At 35.3% G+C, this 20827-nt stretch overlaps 1 non-coding gene across 1 annotated transcript; it reads left to right on the top strand.

Annotated features, from left to right (window-relative positions):
• The first annotated feature begins 14721 nt into the window (after positions 1 to 14721).
• LOC122115625 lies at positions 14722 to 14828 on the top strand. Its single transcript, XR_006148816.1, has one exon. It is a non-coding gene; the product is annotated as a U6 spliceosomal RNA (small nuclear RNA).
• The last annotated feature ends 5999 nt before the right edge of the window (positions 14829 to 20827 follow it).

Here is a 20827-nt window from a genome sequence, read left to right as displayed (position 1 = left end):
TTAATCAGTTCCATCTTTCACACCTGGGTCATTCATTTTATTTTCTGGGTCTAACATTTGCATATGAGAAATCTAATAATTATTTTTCACAGTATCACTAATTGCTTTAATATGAAGGTTTCCAATTCTATTTTCTTGAAGATGATGTGATTTCATAATTGTGTGTGGCTAAATAGTATATCATTGTGTGTATATATACATATACATATATATATATATAACAGTTTCTTCAATGAGTGATTAAGGAACATGCAGTTAATTCTGTAGTTATTTATGCTTTTTTATGTGGGAGAAGAAAGGATGGAAATAATGATGTTTGGAATAAGAAACATGCTCTTTAGGCAGGCAATCTACTATTTGAAACATCTCTCCACTGCTCTTTCATCAGTATTTCAATAATGCATTGTGTTTAAAAATAAAATTTAATTACATTTGCAAAGGTGTTCTTTTTCAGTATATATATTATTTTTTATTACAATGTTACATTTAGTATGTAATGTGAGTATGGGGATGTATGTGAGCATGAAAATCTAGGCATGTTTGTACATGTAGCTGACTCGAAGGAAACTGAATGTATGTGAGATACAGGATTCAAATAAAAGTTTAAGACCTGTAAGTTGTTAAATTGATATATATGTCCAGTTTGTGGAGTGTGATTTCAAGATCACATTTTGGTAGGTTTTATACCAAGTAAGTAGATGTTTCTAATCCAAAATCGTAAGGATTAACACAACAACTCTGTTTCATAATCATTCAGTCTTAGTAATCCAGACATTGCAATAAGTGGAAAAAATGATTGAAAGTATGGTGGGTCAGTAGTAAGCCTTTAGACACTCTACATTTTCCCCAAAATCTTCAGATGTACTCTTTGGATATAAATTAGAATTATATTTATAAACGTACAGATATAATATGATCTTATATATGTATATATTATAAATACATCATATATTTACTTATATTTTAAATGTGTATCACAAATATTGATTTATATTTAAATGTAATTCATCTCATCATAGATACATAGACAGACAGACAGACAGACAGACGGACGGACAGACAGACAGACAGACAGATATAGATAGATAGATAGATAGATAGATAGATAGATAGATAGATAGATAGATAGATAGATAGATAGATAGATAGATAGGTAGATAGGTAGGTAGATAGGTAGGTAGATAGGTAAGTAGATAGATAGATTTTTTTTTGGTCAGTCGTGATGCTTGAACTCTGGGCTTAGGTGCTGTCCAAGTGCTCTTCTGCTCAAGGCAAGAGCTCTACAGCTTGAGACCTAGCGCCACTTCCAGTTTTCTGGTAGTTTATTGGAGAAAAGAATTTCATGGAATTTCCTGCCTGAGCTGGCATTGAACTGTGATCCTCAGATCTCAGCCTCCTGAGTAGCTAGGACTATAGGCATGAGCCATGGGCACCCGACTATACTTATATCTGAGATTTGTTAGTGGAACAAATGATACAGAAACTATTATTCTTATCATGAAAGGACTTCACACTGACAGGTATAATTACAAGAAGAAAACAATAACTATTCACAGTGGCACAAAAATTCCTTAGGTGCCTAGCAAGACAGCATGTGTTTCCATACACTGCATGTGGTGTGAGCAGTTGGCAACCCAAGTGACTGTGGGAGATACTGAACCCTAAACAAACCTGACAATTGCATAAACGCCACCCTCTATGACAGATTTAGCAAGGCCTATCTTAGAGTTTCTTGTTAGGGACATGATGAAAAAAATTATAGTCTAGTTGTGATTACAGAACTCTTTTACACATATCACTCAGCCATTAACTATATTTCACATAGTTCCTACTGCTCTAACTTATATTTTCTTGGTTCAGTAAACTGTTTTTTGTTTGTGAAAACTTAGCTGTTCAAAACATAGACATGGGTTTTTAATATTTTTGAAATTGCTGTCTGCATAATGTTGTATGAGATGAGCTTCTCTTTACCATTTCATAGGAATAAACTTAATCTGATTCAAACTTGGAAACAGGTAGCTTGTTCTCTCTCCTAGAAAGCATCTATATAGACTTCTTTACATGTAAACAGACCCTCATTTACTTGCAAAAGTCTGTCAGTGGATCAAACCTAACTCACCCAAGTGAGGTGAATTCTTCTCTCATGCTTCCTTTACATTAAAAATGGTAAGAACTGTTCAGTAATCTGCATACTTTTTAATATGAAGTGTGACTCCTATTTTCCTCAATATGAATCAAGCAGAGGAATCAGTTTAAGATGTGAAAGAGCCTTAGAAAGAGTCTTGGACCTTGGAAACTGTCCTTTGTATGAATTTTTGGAGAAATATCCCTTTTCAAAGACAAAGGACTCATTTTTTTAATATTGTGTTGGTACTGGGGTTTGAACTCCTGGACTTGAGCTATATTTGGGCTTTAATTCTCAATGTTTGCTCTATACCACCTGAGCCACACCTTCACTTCTTCCATTTACCACAAGTGGAGAAAAGAATCTCTTAGGTTTATCCACTTGGAATAGCTTCGAATTTCAATTGTCAAATTTGAACCTACCGACTATCTAGATGTAAGCCACTGATGGTGTGCTAGAACTCACTTCTTAAGAATAAAAAAATCACAAAAAGAGGAGAAAAAATATTTGTTCAATTATTTATGTGTTGTCTGATAAACCAAAGCACTTGCTACTGGAAAAGAAAAAGAGAGAAGATAGACATGAATATGCAGGAGAGAGCCACAAAGAAAGAAGAAAGGAAGGGAGATTAAAAGAGGGGAGGGGAGTGGAAGGAAGGATACAAGAGGAGGGCGTAGCTGAGTAGAATTGTCTACTCCTCACTAAGGTTTTGATGGACAATCAGTACCTTTGCATTTATGTAGCCAAAGTTTTTTATTTTTGGTAGTAGTAAGCTGAGATATAAAATACCAATTTACAGGTAATAACCTGTTAGTGTGCTTCCTTCTGCACCAAGGAAGCCACAGTTAGGTTACTATCAGAGAGAAGGCAAGAGTAAGCAATTTAAGTGATTCTGAGAAACAATAATTGACATGCCAGGAATGCTCCCTTGTATGGTGAAGTCAAGCTTCACTCTTGCTCCCTGCTCCAGTCTTCCTCTCAACAAGAACAGCAGAAACAGGAGGGAAGGAGATATGTGAGTAATGATCATCTCTCTGTTTACCCTCATCCCTTGGTCTCTCAAAATATAAAGCGAAAGGAGAATTAACCTGAACTAGTGGGGAACATGGGAGGAAAAAGTTCAGTCTAACTTATTGTGAAACTTTTAAAATAATTGGAGCAGCATTTCAAATACTGAAATAAAACTTTTTAAATTATTAACAAAAAGTAACTCGAAATTTATCGAAAATTTAGAAGACTACACAGCTCACTACATCGTGGAATCTGAAAATTGAAACTGATTCCTGCCTCTATCATCAGAAATTGAAGATTGTCCCTAAATGTCCAATACTAGGTAAATTATTCTTGATATTCACTTATACTGTGTGAATATAATGCAGAAAATATGACTTTAAATTTAGACTGCTGAAGTGATAAGCGATGGGAATTCATGATGGATAACATAATGCTGACAGCATGGAAATTATTTCCCTTCCATCTTCAGTGAGTAGAGAATAAAAATGCTCTATTGGATGGCCCTGAAAATCCAATTCTAAATTTAGGACAGAAGGTGAATAGTAAAGAAGATCTATCTTAGCCAATCTGAGATTAGAAATGTGGAGAAATATACTCATTTATGTATGTCAAACATGGAAGAGAGGATGTGGCAAGCCCATAGCCAAATGCCAAAGTAGAGATATTTAACAAAATACCATGAAGTTGAAACAAGTCTTAAAAGGAGATCTGGGCTAAAAGGGAGTAGGGTAGAAGAATGGAGAGGGAAATGGTGGACTAATACAGTCATACCATTCAATGTACACATGTTAGAATATAAGTAGGAAACATGAAGGGATAGGTGGGGTTGGGGTAAGGGAAGGAAGAAAAATGCACTGTATATTGAAATGCACACACACTCTATTCAACACTGACATGATGAAGCAAAACCCCTTTGCACAACTAGCTAAACATAATTTTTTTGAAGTTTTAATATTCAGAGACCAGAAACATAAACCTTTAGAGATAAATAAGAAGAGAGAATTGACATATTGTTGAGGCTTGTTTCCCTTTCACTATACAAAATTTAATGTGTGAAGTCTGCTGCAAATATAAATTTTATTTTGCCTATTCTTTTAAGTAAATTGCTTAAAATGTAGAGAACCAAATTCCAATATCCCTTCATTTCCAATAAAAAAATCATATGCACCTTTAAGTTTCTCAGTTATTTCTAAATACCTAAATGCAATGCATTATTGGAACTAATTTCATTCCATATTTAAATTTATTTTTTTGTTGTTGTTGTGAAAATACTGTACAAAGGGGTTTCAATTACATGGACAAGATAATGAGTGTATTTCCTATCAAGCATTGTAGCCTCCTCCTTTGTTTCCCCTTCCCATAACTTCCCGTCCTCTCCCCGCTTCCCACCCAGTCCTCCCCCCACCAAAATTTTAAAGTTTGTTTTCAACATAATGGCTTGTACATCTCATTGTTTTAATGGTCCAACTGTATCCCTATTATACAAACGATTTGTTTTTTCCCTTACCTTCCTCAAATTATAACAACATCAAGTTCAGTGAATGCAGGGTTTGTACAGTGGGGGAGGGACATACAAAGCAAAAAAGAAATATTCTTATAAATGTGTTAGAAACAATCCCATGAAAGGGAAAAACATTTGAATATATAGCTTAGGGCTCATTTCCCTAACATCAACTTGTCTGACAGTTTCTGTTTGTCTCAGACACATACTAGTTATGGCAAATAAGGGAAATCATGGCACTAATGTTTCTTTGGGCCTGGCTTACGTCACTTAATATATTTTTTCCAAGTCTTTCCATTTCCTAACTAATGGAGCCAATATCATGCTTTCTGATGGAGGCATAGAATTCCAGTGTGTATATATACCACATTTTCTTGATCTACTCATCTACTAAGGGGCATCTGGGTTGGTTCCATATATTAGCTATGGTAAATAATGATGCAATAAACATAGTTGTGCTGGAAGCTCTACTGTGGCCTTGTATGTGAACATTTGGATAAATACCCAAAGTGGGATTCTGGGTCATAGGGGAGCTCTATGTGGAGACTTTTGAGGAACCTCAATACTGATTTCCAAACTGGTTGAACAAGTTTATACTCCCATCCACAATACAGTAATGTTCCGTTCTGTCCATATCCCCTCCAGCATCTGGTGTTATTAGAGTTCTTGATTATAGCCATTCTAACTGTGGTGAGGTGGTATCTCAATGTTGTTTTGATTTGCATTTCTTTTATGACTAGGGAGGTTGAGCATTTCTTCATGTGTCTATTGGCCATCCTTCTTTCCTCTTCAGAGAAGTTTCTCTTTAAGTCTTTAACCCACTTATTTTTGGGCAGTTGTTTCTTTGAAGATTTGTTGGGGGATTTAAATTTTTGAGTTACATGTATATTTTAGATATGAGACCCTTGTCCATTTTATGGCTAGTGAAGATCTTCTCCTAATCTGTGCGCTTTCTATTGATCTTGCTAGCTATGTCCTTTGCCATGCAGAAGCTCTGCAATTTTATGCAATCCCATTTGTCCAACCTTTCTTTGATTTGTTGTGTTTCTGGGTCTCTATTAAGAAAATTTCGGCCTGTGCCAACAAGACCGAGGGTTTCTCCTATTCCACTCTTTAATGTTTTCAGAGTATCTGGTTTGACTCCAAGGTCTTTGATCTATTTAGAGTTGATTCTGGTACAGGGTGATATATAAGGATCTAGCTTTAGTGTTCTACAAGTTGTTAACCAATTTTGCCAGCACCATTTACTGAAGAGGCTGTCTTTCTTCCATTCTATTTTTTAACTCCCTTACAGAAGATTAGATGGCTATAGGTCTGTAGGTTCATTTCTGGGTTTCAATTCTATTCCATTGGTCCTGAGGTCTGTTCTTGTGTCAGTACCAAACTGTTTTGATTACTATGGCTTTCAGGTTGAATTTGAATTTGGTATTGATATTCTTCCAGGTCTGTTCTTTCTGTTAAGGATCATTTTTGCTATTCAGGGTCTTTTATTGTTCCATATGAATTTTTTGATTGCCTCTTCTATTTCCTTGAAGAATGAGGTTAGAATGTTGATAGATATCGCATTGAATTTGTAGATAGCCTTGGGAAGTATTGCCTTTTTCACTATGTTGATCTTTCCCAATCCAGGAGCATGGGAGTTTTTGCCACTTTCTAAGTTCAGTTTTGATTTCCTTTTTCAGTTTTTTAAAGTTTTCATCATAGAGGTCCTTCACTTTTTTGGTTAAGTTAAATCCTAGGTATTTTATTTTTTGTGGGGCTATTACAAATGGAGTTGCTTTCCTAATTTCAGCCACACTTTTGTTATTGTTGGCATACAGAAAAATCCATCGATTTTTGAGGGTTAATTTTATACCATGATACTTTGCCAGAGTTTTGAATCAGCTTGAGTAATTTTGGAGTGGACTCTGTGCAATTCTTTAAATACAAGATCATGTCATCTGCAAAAAGGGAGAGTTTTACTTCTTCTTTCCCTATTAGGATCCTTCTTATACTTGCATCTAGTCTTATTACTGTATTTAGGCATTCCAATACTAGATTGAAGAGAAGTGGAGAGAGTGGGCATCCTGTCTCATTCCTGAGTTAAGAGGAAATAGCTTTAGTTTTTTACCATTAAGTATAATGCTGGCTATAGGTTTGTCATATAAAACCTTTAATGTATTGAGGAATGTTCCATGGATTCCTCATTTTTCCAGAAACTTCATAAAAAGGGATGTTGGATCTTGTCAATTGCTTTTTCTGCATCTATTGAGATAACCATGTGGTTCTTATCCTTGCTTCTGTGGATGTGATAAATTATATTATTTGATTTGTGTATCTTAAACCAGCTTTGCATCCCTGAAATGAATCCTGTTTGATCGTGGTGTATGATTTTTTGTATGAATTGTTGAAGTCGATTGGCCAAAATTTTGTTGAGAAGTTTTGCATCAAAGTTCATCAAAGAAATGGATCTATAGTTCTCTTTCCTTGATGAGTCCCTTCCTGGTTTTGGGATGTGTGTTATGATGGCCTCATAGAATAATTTCAGTAGTGAACTTTCTTTTTCAGTTTCATTGAAGAGTTGGAGGAGTATTGGTGTGATGTCTGCTTTGAAGGCTTAATAGAATTCCGCTGTAAAACCATTTGGTCTGGGCTTTTCTTAGATTGGAGGTCTCTTATTGCTCTTTCTGTTTCAGTGCTTGATATAGGCCTTTTAAGATAGTTTGACTCATCTTGGCTTAGTTTCGGCATGTCAGTATTTTCTAGAATAAGGTCCATTTCTGCCAAGTTCTCAAACTTATTAGTCTACAGGTTTTAGAAGCATTCCCTTATAATGTTCTGAATATTAGTTGTTTCTGTGATGATGTTTCCATTCTCATCTCTGACTTTATTTGGGTGTGTTCTCTTCTTTTTCTGATAAGATTTGCTAAGGGTCTGTCAATTTTGTTAATTTTTTCACAGAACCAACTCTTAGTTTTGTTGATTCTTTCTATAGTTTTTTTTTGCATTCTAATTAATTTAATTCTGATTTAATTTTAATTATTTCTTTCTGTCTACGGGATTGGGGTTTATCTTGCTGCTTTTTTTCAAGGAGGTTCAGATGTCTCATTAAATTGTTGTTTTCAGATCTCTCCAATTTGTTGATATAGGAGCACAGAGCTATAAACTTGCCTCTGAATACTGTGTTTGCTGTGTCCCAGAGGAACTAGTAATTGGTGTGTTCAGTTTTGTTGAATATCATGAACATTTGAATTTCCTTTCTAATCTCTTCCATGACCCACTCGTGATTCAGCAGTGTGTTGTTCAGGATCCAATGTGTTACATGACTTTCTTTGGTTGCTTTTGGTGTTGAGTTCTAAATATATTCCCTTGTGGTCTGAGAGAATGCAAGGTATCACTTCAATGTTTCTGAATTTGGACGTATGCTTTGTGGCCTAAAATGTGGTCCATTTTGGAAAATGTTCCATGTGCTGCTGAGAAAAATGTATTGTCTAATGCTGCTGGGTGAAATATTCAGTAGATGTGTGTTAAATCTAGTTGGTCTGTGCAGTTGTTTATATCTGCGGTTTCTCTGTTGAGTTTTTGTGAAGTTCATTTATCTAGTGGGGAAAGTTGTGTGTTAAAGTCCCCAACAATTAATGTTTATGGATCTATGTGGGATTTGAGGGAAAGTAGAGGTTCTTGGATGAATTAGGGTGCTCTGCTGTTTGGCAAATAGATATTTAGAATTGTAATATCCTCCTGAAGGAGTGATCCCTTAATTAGTATGTACCGACCTTTTCACTAATTTTAATTAAAAGTCTATTTTATCTGATATTAGGATTGCAACTCCGTCCTGTTTATGGGAGCCGTTTGCTTGGTAGATTTTGTTTAAGCCTTTAAAATTGAAAATGTGTTTGGTTTTGTGGGCAAGATGTGACTCCTGAAGCCAGCAGATAAAAGGATCTTGCTTTTTAATCCAAGTAGACAGACTGTCGCTTAATTGGTGAGTTAAGTCCGTTAATGTTGAGAGATAGAACTGAGAGGTATTTGGGAGTTCCTGCCATTTTATCCAACTACTTCAGGGCTGTGGCAACTGTGTTCTTCCTATGGTTCTTGGATTCTCAGTTTGGGTGATATTTCTTGGCCTTTATTGTGGTCTTGTTGGTTTTCTCTGAGTAGGACATCTTTAAGATTCTTTTGTAGGGCTGGTTTGGTGGAGATATATTGTTTCAATTTTTCTTTGCTATGGAAGGGTTTTATTTGACCTCCGATTATTAAGGAGAGTATAGCTGGGTAAAGTATTCTTGGTTGATAGTTGTTTGTCTTTAGGGCATAGATTACATCATTCTAGGCTCTTCTTGCTTTGATTGTTTCTGCTGAGAAATCTGAGGTGATTCTAGTTGGTTTCCCTTTATAGGTGTTTGATCTTTGCTCCAAGACAACTTTAAGGATCTTTTCCTTGTTCTGAATTGATCCTGTGAGTATTATAATGTGACAATGGGATATCCTCTTCTGGTCTAGTCTATTGGGAGTTCTAAAAGCTTCTTGTATCTGAATAGACCTATCTTTTTGCATGTTTGGGAAGTTCTCTGCTAGGATCCTGTTAAACAAATTTCCTAGACCATTGACTTCTGGCTCTAGGTGCTCCTCTACACCCATTATCCTCAGATTAGGCCTTCTAGTGGGGTCTTCCAAGGCTTGAATGTTGAATAGATCTATCATATTTCTTGGATTTGTCTTTGATGGTTGTATATTCTTTCTCTATAATATCTAGGCTGTCTTCAATCCTCAGGCTTCAATCTTCTGCATGACCTATCCTACTATCGAGACTTTCTATTTTTTTTTTCTTTTCCTTCTAGTTGGTCGGTTTTTATGGCTTCTAATTCTTTGTTGGATCTTTGTTTTAGATCTTGTATGAAATTCTTTACTTCCTTAATTTAGTGTCAAGTGTTTATTCTCAAATCACTTGGTTGATTAGTTATGGTTTCCTTGGACTCCCATTATTTCTGTTGGGATCCATTCAGCATTCCCTTTGTGGACTCCCTGACTTCTTTCATCTCTCTGTTTATGGATTCCATGAATGCCTCTAGTGATCTTTGTCTATGCTCATCCCGCTCTTGAAATTCCTGTATTACTCTTTGATCAGCTTCCTCACGTTCATGCAATTCCTGTAGTTCTCTTTGACTAATCTCAGCCTACTCACACAATTCCTTTATTTCTCTTTGAGTGTTCACAAGCTGCTCATGCAATTCTTTTATCTATCTTTGAGTAGCTTCCTCACACCTATGAGCTTCCTGTTTTGACATTTGTTTGCCTCCTCTCTCTATATATCATGCTCACACAGAGTCCTTTGAAGGTTTTCAATCTTTTTATTTACCATGATTAATATTAGTGTTTTTAGATCTTTTTGGAAGCTCTCCTCTGGATTATTCATTATCTGTTCTGTCCACTGATTATCATGAGTGGGAGTTGAGATACCCGGACTTGCCATTTTTCTTGTGTTTTTCGGGCTTATTCTGCCCATTTGGCATGAGAGTAACACCAATTTTGTGCTAGAAAACTATCTTAAGGGAAACATCAACAAAGTCTGTAGTTGCACAGTCAAAAGCCTGCAGATCCTCCTGAAGGAGAGATCCCTTGATTAGTATGTAGCGACTTTCTTTATCTCTTCTCACAAATTTTAATTTGAAGTCTATTTTATCTGATATTAGGATTGCAACTCCAGCCTGTTTATGGGAGCCATTTGCTTGGTAGATTTTGTTCCAGCCTTTAACATTGAAAATGTGTTTGTTTTTACGGGCAAGGTGTGACTCCTGAAGGCAGCAAATATTTTGCCCATGTAATTGTAACCGCTCTGTACAGTATTTTCACAATAAAAATAAATAAATAAATATTACAAAAGCCTGCAGATATAATCTAGTTCAACAGATACATTTTCAACATCAACCAACTATGTATTAATAGGCTATGAATCGCAAAGAAGAATTTGGCAAACAAGAAATTATTAGGTTTAGTGAGAGATGTGGGTATAAATAGGAATAGAGGGATGTGGAAAGATAGAGGGAGAGCTAACTTAGTCCTAATCTCAAAGCAGGAAATAGATTCGATAGAATGATAATAGACAACGGGGAAAAAAGAAAGAGAAAAAAAAGACAAGGAAAAATAGTAAAATAAAAATTAAAAAGTGAAACACTTAAAATTATGCAGATTAAGAACTTAATATTCAGAGAAGGATGGGAACATGATAAGGGAAGGGAAGGAATAGAAAGGAGACGCCAAAAAATAAAAAATAAAAATGCTTAAAATTTTATATAGGTATATAGAGGTAGTATAGCTATTAAAGAAGTTAAGTCTAAGAGGTTTTGAATTCATTAATAAATTTCTGGATTAAGTGTGTATACAATCGGGGATAAGGTCTAATAATCGACTACAGGTATATCTGAGAATGAGCAGAAATGCGACTAAATCACGCAAAGAAGAACGAAAGAGAAAAAAAGTGAAAAGAATGAGAAAGAAAGGAAAAAAGGATCAAAAGGTCAGTAGTGCTAAACAAAAATGGAAAAAAAGCACACACACACACACACACACACACACACACACACACACACACACGTATACCTGTAAAATAAAAATTATAAGAGGAAGAAAAAAGTTAATAGAAAACAATTTTTAAAGTTAAAAATTAAAAATGTTAAAACAATTTTAATAAAAGGTGACATAAAAGAGTTCTTTGCTTTTTGGGGATGAGAAGGGAAGATCCTGTATCTCCCTTGTGTCCATAACCAGTCTCTTGTTGGAGTCTCTGGTCTGCTTGTAGTATTTGATTTTCCTGTAGCTTGTTTTTTTTTTTAAGTCAGTTTGTTTGAGCAGGCAGAAAAATGCTTTGATTTACCCAGGATTTTGTCATCCTCCTCCCAGGCTAGTTCAATGGGAGGGAGATCTGCTTTGAGTATCACAAAAGATGGCTGTTTCTTCTAGTTTGGAGATGCTGTGATGGGGCTAGGTTCTGGGTAGAGTTGAGGCCTGTCAGCAAACAGTAGCTTTTCCCTGAGGCCTAGCTTCTGAGGCAGTCACAGAGCCTAGCCAGCAGCCGTTCTCAGGGTTTATTGTTACTGAATTTCAATTGATTGTCTAGGGAGGATCAGCCTCTGGCTCTGTTTACTCAATGAAGAAAGCCACTCCTGGGGCTGGTGCAGGCCCGGGATGGGTGAATTTTCCCTGAGTGGAGCTGAGCCTGGCAGGTCAGGTTAGGTTCCTGTGACCTGTTAAATGACTGTTTGTTTTCATCCAAGGACTGAGTTGGAGCTAGCTGCTCAGCCAGGCCTTTGCCAGTATCAAAGATGGAGATCTCCGGTAGTGGGCAGGGAGAGGTGGCGTTCCCTTCTCTGCTCCCTGAGAAGAAGTGAGGAAATCAGGCTTCTACTCACACAGGAGTCTGGTTCCTGGGTGATCTCTGATCTGCGATATGAAGGATGAAGATGTCTGCTCCTTGTCAGTTCTTGCTGGTGTTGAGTAGAATCCTCTCACCTGCTGCATCTGGCGCCTTTGTCCTAGACTCTCTGTTTTGCAGGTATGGTGGTTACGGCCACCACCGCCCCCCCCCCCCCCATAGCTGCAACCATGGCCGCTGGCAAGTGCTCAGATTTGTCTACTTGCCTGGATTTTCCCTCTCTGGCCTAACTCTCTGTACTGTGATGGCACATTTGGTGTGATTCTTTGGCTTAGTTAAGCTTCCAGCTTCTCCTTTGCTATCTTCCCAGAACCATAAATTTAAATTTTAAATGATAAATTCTTTTAAAATTGTTTCACTCGTGCACAGGTATGGATAGATAAGTGATGTGGGCAGAATCAGAATTATTCAGAAGGTTGTAAATGGATGCTTACCTAGTTTTCTCTCGGCTGGATCATAGAATACAGACTGTCCTAATTGAAAAAGTTAGCCTTCTGAGGTTTTTGCATATAAACACTCCATCAACATTTTATTAGAAGATTATTCAAGATTAGCTATATGTTGATTAATAATGACTGATCATGACAGAAATTTGAGAGAAAACCATCTACACTTCAGTGAGGTTCTAATTTGTGCTTCACAAAATGTTATGAAAGCTCTACATGAGAAATCTAGCAGCTGCATTTCTAAAAAGACCTTGGGTTGTTACACTTTCTGATATTGTCTCAATTCAAATACTTCTCCTTGGAGTTCCATACTATTCAATGATGCTGTATTAGCTCCTTGTTACAATTTTCAGACTGGTCTTTTTGATGAAATTTGTGCTTTTCAAAATTGCTCTCCAAATTCCATCCACAAACTGCATACAAAATTTATCTGAAAAAATTTGTATCTGTTTATATTGCATATACTTTTATTTTTCATTACAAATATGGAATGTAGTAAAAACTCTCATAACAATTATACTGCACTAGATTGTGGGCAGATTCTGATGTAAATAATATACTGTGTTCATGTAGAGATTTTGAGAATCCAAAGTAATAAGCCTGTGGTCCTAAAACCAATACCTTACTTATATTGAGTGACAAATACAACTTCATAAAAGTACAGAAGTTTTCCTTGTATCTTTTTAACATATATTTTTATTATAAATACTGTACAGAGGGGTTACATTTACATAAGTAAGGTAATGAGTACATTTCTTATTGAGCATTGTTACCCCCTCCTTTGTTTTTCCCCTACCATCCCTTCCCTTCACACCTCTCCACCTCCCCCCTTCACCCATCCTCTGTTAGAATGTCTTGTACATTTCGTTGTTACAATGGGTCAACCAGTATCCTTTACTTATATCTTAAATGAAGAAATGCTCGCTTGATTTATGCTGATTCTACTTGTGTAGACACATCTAAAATCACTGCCCAAGTCCAAGAGCACATAAATGAAATGCCATCATTTTTTTGTCAGTTGGTATTTGTGTTCTACACATTTATTGACAGGTTACAAATTATTCTTAAACATTAAAACATTAAAAATACTTTCTTTTTTTCTTATTTTCTTCGCCAGGAAATCAGCAAGACCTCAGTCAGCATTTCTCACCTAGGAATTTTCACATGGGTTAGTTAAATGTATATGTAGAGTCCAGTTTTCTGAGGACTCACTCATCTGCCTAGGAATTCATGCTGGTTGTTGGAAAAAGAGCTCAAGTAAGGATGCCATTTAAAGCCTTATAACTTTACTCTTTACCAGGGTATTCTCCTGCTACTTTGGTTGTTGAGAATGTCTACAAGAGTAAGCATTCCATGAGGAGCAGGGAGATACCATAAGACTTATACTTACTGAGGTTTCCAAGTGACTTGCTATCACTTGTACTGCATTTTGAAAGTCAAATCTCTCTAAAACTACCAGTTTTAAGAGATAAGAAGAGTGGAAAATGAACTCTTAGGGACAAATACATCTTCAACATATATTGTTCCAATTATTCCTTTTAAGGCATATTCAACAACTGGTGAAACTTGTGTTGGCTGTAATTATGTGTCTTTCTCCATGGGTGCATGTATACATGAGAATATGTATGTGTGTGAATAGTAACATACATGTGTACATTATGGCTTATATCATCATTTATTCCTTGCTAACAAATAAAGTAAGGAATCACTAAACTTTTAACAGAAACTGTGTAGTTTAAGTCGTAACTCTTCACTCTGCTCCTTTACACAAAGAATGGAACTTCTCATTAATAAAGTTTCCATAAACTCTGAAATGTACATACTTAGTACTTAATGTCTGCTATCATAAATCTTAAATACTTTACAGAAAAGTTTTATACTTGCCAAACAGTCCTATTTTTGGCATATATAAGCAAAATCCCAAAATTAAGCATATTTAAAACATTAAAACTTTTAACAAACCTTAACACTTGCTGCAATGTTCATTTTGACAGGTACCTTGTATAGAATAATTGAAATTCTCCTCAAACACATCTCTTGAACTACAAATATCTGGAATTATTTTGTTTTTGGCATGTCTATCTTGATTTTATTCTTAATTGTGTGCTTATGTAAGAAATACATGATTCTATAATTTCACAATTCTTTTGAACTTACTTTTTGTTGAATTGCCTAGCTTAATAAAATCAATTAAAAATTATACTTTATATATAAAAACTGTTCTGTGCTCAATTTAGCATCACATACCCTAACATTGGAACGATACAGAGAAGATTAGCATGCACCCTGCGCAAGGATGACATGCAAAGTCTTGGAGCGTTCCATATATTTACAGCAACAGATGCTGAAACGTATGTGGCCACAAGGGAACGGTACTGCATTCTTGGTGGGAGTGTAAACTTGTTCAACTACTTTGGAAAGCAGTATGGAGGTGCCTCAGAAGACTCCACATAAAACTCCCCTATAACACAGTAATCCCACTTTTGGGGATTCATCCAAATGATCATAAAAAAAGACCATACTAAAACTACCAGCACAACTATGGTTATTGCAACATTATTTACGATAGCTAAGATATAGAACCAACACAGATGCCCCCATTAGATGAATGGATCAAGAAAATGTGTTATATATACACAATGGTATTCTTTGCCTCCATCAGAAAGAATGATATCGCCCAATTTGTTAGGAAATGGAAAGACTTGGAAAAAATTTATTGAGTGAAGTAAGCCAAGTCCAAAGAAATATAGGTCCCATGATTTCCCTTATTTTCAATAACGAATGTATGTCTGGGATAAGCAGAAAAGTTCAAAAGATATGTGCATATAACCAGATAAGATGATGTTAAAGAAATTGAACCCCATGATAGGGACACAAGTGGGTTTTTGTTTCTTGCTATTGTTTCTAACATACTTATAATGTGTGATGTCATTTTTTTTGTTTTTTGTATGTTTCTCCCCACACTATAACCCCTGTTTTCTCTGTATTTGAAGTTGGTACACTTACATCTTGTATGTATGCTTCTCTAATTTGGGGAGGGGAAGGGAAAAAATGCTCAAATAGCGATACAGGTTGACCCATTGTAACAATGAGATGCACAAGACACTATGTTGAAAAATGAACTTTACAATTTAGGCGGAGGAAGGAAGGGGGAGGGGAGTGTACTTGTGGAGGTGGGAGGGAAGGGATGGTAGGGGAAATATAAAGGAGGAGGTAACAATGCTTGTTAGGAAACTTACTAGTTTCCATGTTCATGTAAATGTGACCCCTCTGCACAGTATTATTACCATAAAAAAAACATATAAAAATGTTCTTAGGTGGAAGAGTTTATTTCCTCTATTTTACCCATATAATATTGTTAATAAAGAAATTAATTCAGAACACTGATATGAAGGTAATTTGAATAAATGTGTGTGTGTGTGTGAGTGCGGCAGCGCGCAAGCATACACGCACGTGCATGAGAACAAACACCTTGCATGTATATTGGAATGCTCAGAATTTAAATCAGGGCTTCAAGGCCTTACTAGGCCTTTCCTATCTAGATTGGTGAGCTATGATATAAGCTACGATATAAGCAATTCTTGGCTCTTTGCTAGTTCATTAAACATTTTGAAAAATAATTTCATGAAGTTTTATTTTTGGTCCTGATTGGCTCCCAAGTGTTATCCACAGATCTCAGTCTCCTGAGCAAATATTCAGAGTAGATAGGATTATAGGTGAGACCAGCCAGCACAAGGCTTTTAGAACAATTTTAAAAGTAAAAGAAAATTTACTTCATGGGGGCCTGTTTTATCATCACCGAATTTGAAAGCCTTTTGAGTGATTATATGTCAATTTAATTCGTTTGGGGATTGTTAAAAGATAGTAAGTGATGATATTTAAAAGTTTTAGTACTTTTTAAAAAAGAAACTGGAACTGTGGGACAGAAGAAATTTGGCTGTCTTCGGACCTCAATTTGTAAGCTCAGTTCTGTGCATGATAACCTAAGGTCACCAACACACTCTGTGTTGAAGACAAAATGTGGCAGAAAACAATCACCATGGGAAATATTTGCTATGCTATTATTTCTTGGACAATATGAATATTGAATTGAGAGTATAAGAGAATGGAGAGATTTTACCCACCTTTTTGGTATTGCTGAAAGACTTTTGGAAACTTTGACTCATTTCCTTCCTCACTGTGTGTATCTTTCGGCCATGCACTTACAGTTTTTTACTACAATTTTTCCCAACACTACAATGGTAATAACATTAGCATTATACCAAATGTTATCTTAAGAAGTAAGAGAATAAAAGTTGTGAAACACTTAACATAAACCTATGAATGACCTTTGAGTTTAGCCAGCATTCTTTTTTAAATACTAAATAGAATATGATAAGTAGTACAGAAATCATTACATGTAGTGTTAGCAACCAGAAGTAATATCTATTGACCATGCTCAGCTTCCAAGGAAGCCAGGTGGATAACTTCTCATGCTGTAAATCAAACTGGTTATCTTATGTCGTGATAGTGTAAAAATATCAGAGACAGAACAATGAAGGAATGTTGTAGACTGAGGTGAAAGCCATATAAAAATGTGCAAACTTGAAAAAACATAAAAGTATCGGAGCAGTATACTGTGTTTTATTTCATTTAAGTTACATAGCAATGATAAGGAAGATCTAGAAGAATAAAATGTCTTTTTGATATTTTATCATAGGTCCTTAGAAGGATGAACACTTTCCTCATTCTTGTAGAGGCATCATCAGATGAGGGGAACTGTATTTTTTGTTTGCTTCCTTCCATTTATTCTTCAGTTTGAAATCTGAACTACATGAGACTGAAAGAAAGCAAGTGAAATTAGCCGTACAGGCTTTGGAAAGAACAATCAAAGTAAAATAAATAAAATATATAAAGCCTTGTAAAAGGTCTAACTAAATTGAGTTACATAGTCTCAAGCGTTAACAGAAAATGATTTAAGCAATATCATGTTATTAAAAATTTAAAAATTTTAGGAGCTGCTTAATTTTTTTCCTTTCTACTACCTTGAATTAATTATTGATTTTCTATAGAGAGATTAAAGATGAGATTAACAAGAAACTTGATTATGGACAAAAGTTCTGAATAGACATGTTTTCCAAAAAGACCTGAAAATTGCCTGCGGATTTACAAATTTGTATTTAATGCAACTTCTGTGCTAGCTTAATGCTTTGTGAGCAGAAGTCATTAGAGAAATGCAATTCAAAATTACTTTGATGCTACTTCTTAACTAATATAACTCTTATAAAAAATATCCAAGGAACCAGGTGTGGAGGTAAAGGCTGGTAATTCCAAGTGATTGGAGGGTAGAGTAAAAGGATTTGAGTTTAAGGCCAGTCTTGGGTACTGCACACAGTAAAAACCTGCCCTTTAAAAAAACTCAAAATGTAATAATGTTGGCTGGCGACAGTGTGGAGAAAAGGAAATTTTCAACACTCTTGGTCAAAATACAGGTTAGTGTTCTCGTTGTAGAAAGTAGTATGCAGTTTTCTAAAGAAATCCAAAGTTAAAATATCATCTGTCCCACTAATCGTGTGATTATTTCTCTCTGGGTAACTCATAAATATATCTGTAATTCGTTGTTATTCACATTATTCACAGCAACAGCTAAGATAGAAATCGAAGTCCAGTGTTCACCTACAAACAAATAAAGCAACTGTGGGGCATGCACAAATATATTTTTCTGTTGATTCCAAAGTACTTTTTTTATTGTTTTCCTGTTTCCATGTGATTAACCTCCAAATTAGAAATCCAGATATATGACTTAATTTAACCAAAACTATTTATTGAGTATAAGGACCTTCTACTCTCTGCATTCTTCACACTAAGATCACCAAATATGATGAGTCTGGAATAATTAGTCTCTTTTTGACCTATGTTAATATTCTTTACAATGTGAGTGAAATGTTTAAAAGTAGTATTTGTTTTAGATTAATTGCTCTGAAGAGACAATAAATGATATTATCAAAGCTTAAAAATGATTTGATTTAAAATTTAGAATTCAGGAAATGGTGTTGACCACTCTGGTTACTGGAGCCTTCACTACAACCTCATGAGCCAATTTTTATTGATGAAGCAAAAATCTGACGTTAGACATTTATGAATAAAAAAATCATGTCATCCTGAATATGTAGAGCTACATGTAAAACATAGAAAATTTAGCTTCTAAATACCTGAATATGCTAGTACATTTAATTGCAGGGTAAGTACTTGTTCTGAAAGGAGATAAAATTGAACTTATTTTGAAATGTAAACCTAAGTATTTATTTGAATAAAAGTCAATGTTTAAAATATCACTCATTCAAGAAACAAGATGTACAGTTAGTTGTTTTTCATGCCAATTATGTTCTCTAAACTTACTACAAATACTAGATTAGTAAACCTAAGTCATTGCTTTGTAGGGAAATAGCAATTCCGTTTCTTAAAACTCATGACAATAACTTTTTCTCAAACAATTGCTAAGTAACTGTTTTATATTTTTGTCATGGAATCTTATTTGATAAATTTTTATTCATTAAGTTAAATAATTGGCAAACAATATAAATTATTCATGGACAAAGTTTATCTAACACGAGTTTTTTTTTTCAGAAGATAGATCATGGCTCTCTTAAAGAACATTAGAAGGCAGTGTGTTCTTTATTAATTTTTAGTTATTTTGTTAATAGATATTAATTGTCAGAAGTGACAATTCCATAAGATCTTTAACGGTATTTGATTATACTCCCTCTATTTCTTTCTCATTACTCCTTCCTCCAAAGATCTTCTGTTTTTCACATAAAATTACATCTTTATATATGCACATATAAACTAATTTGGAAGATTTAAGTTAAACTGCAAGTTAATTCAAGATGTACAGTGAATTAATAGAATAAATAAAAACCTGAATATCTTTTGTTAACTTTTGAATTGAGCTATCATTATTATTATTTTTAGGGTTAGGATCTCTGACAGAATTAGAATTAGGATTAGAGAAATAGAAAATTTAGGTTCATCACAGGATGAACCATTGCAACAATGATACTCACAAGACACTATGTTGAAAATGAAGTTTATACCATGGGAAGGGAAAGGTATGAGAAGTGGGGAGGGATGGGATAGTGAGAGAACAAGAAAGAAAGGGGTAACAATGCTCAACAAGAAACGTATTCCTTACCTTATATATGTAACTAATCCCTCTTTAAAGCATCTTTTCAACAAAATAAAAATTTTAAAAATAATGTAAAATAAAACCTGACAGGACATAGAAAAACAGTTAAAAATTTATGTTCAAAATGCAAGTAAACGTTAGACCTACACGCTGAGCAAGAGTTAGGATAAATATGAAAAAAGTGGCTTGCTACTAACATGATGATTCGGTTATACGTAGGTTTAGGATTAGGAAAGGTGTGCCAGTTAGAATGGGGTTAAGATGAGAAAAACATGTAAGACATTGTGTAAAACTGCCACATATTTTAAGAAGAATGAATGAAAACCAGTCTGTGTTACTTTAAACATTCAGATATAATTTGGTTTAAAGTGTGAGATACATTTTTGTTCCGGTTAGGGTTAGGGAAGGATAAGCTTTAAGGTGAATTTCAGTTTTCCAATTAGAATTAGAAGCCAAAAAAATGTGTGATTGAATAGAATCTAGACAATTTTCCTTACATTAACCATTTGGTGTTAAATCAGAATGTGATTTAGATTAGGTTTCTGGTTAACTGGAGTTGAGGATAGAGTAAAGAAATGGGTTAAACTAGTGGCACAGGCCTATTATCCTAGCTACTCAGGAAGCTATTTTCTGAGGATCGCAGTTCAAAGGTAGCCCAGGCAGGAAAGTCCATGAGACTTTTATCTCAAATTAACCACTATAAAACATAAAAGCGGTGCTGTGGCTCAATTGGTTAAACGCACACCTTGGGCTAAAGAACTCAGGGATTATGCCCTGGCCCAGAGTGCAAGCCCCACGACCGACAAAAAGGAAAAAATAAAAAAAGAAATGTTAAATATTAAGTAAAGCTGAACCTTTTTTTAGGTTCTAGGAATTCAGGAAAAGCTGGGATAATGGAAGTACAATGTATTTCATAAAATCAAGATTTGAGGGCTGGGAAGGTGGCTCAGTGGTTAGAGCGCTTGCCTTGCATGTCTGAGGCCCTGGGTTCGATTCCTCAGCACCACATAAGCAAAAAGAAAAAAGCCGGAAGTGGTGCTATGGCCCCAGTGGTAGAGCACTAGCCTTGAGCTGAAGAGCTGAGGGACAGTGCCCAGGCCCAGAGTTCAGGCCTCACAACCGGACCCAAAAAAAAAAAAAAAAAATCAAGATTTGAGATCAATGG

This window comes from Dipodomys spectabilis, unplaced genomic scaffold (assembly GCF_019054845.1).
Source record: "Dipodomys spectabilis isolate Male_0828 unplaced genomic scaffold, ASM1905484v1 ptg000122l, whole genome shotgun sequence".
Classification (NCBI taxonomy): Eukaryota; Metazoa; Chordata; class Mammalia; order Rodentia; family Heteromyidae; genus Dipodomys; species Dipodomys spectabilis.
Note: the sequence above shows the minus strand (reverse complement) of the source record. Positions and strands in the feature narration are given on the sequence as shown.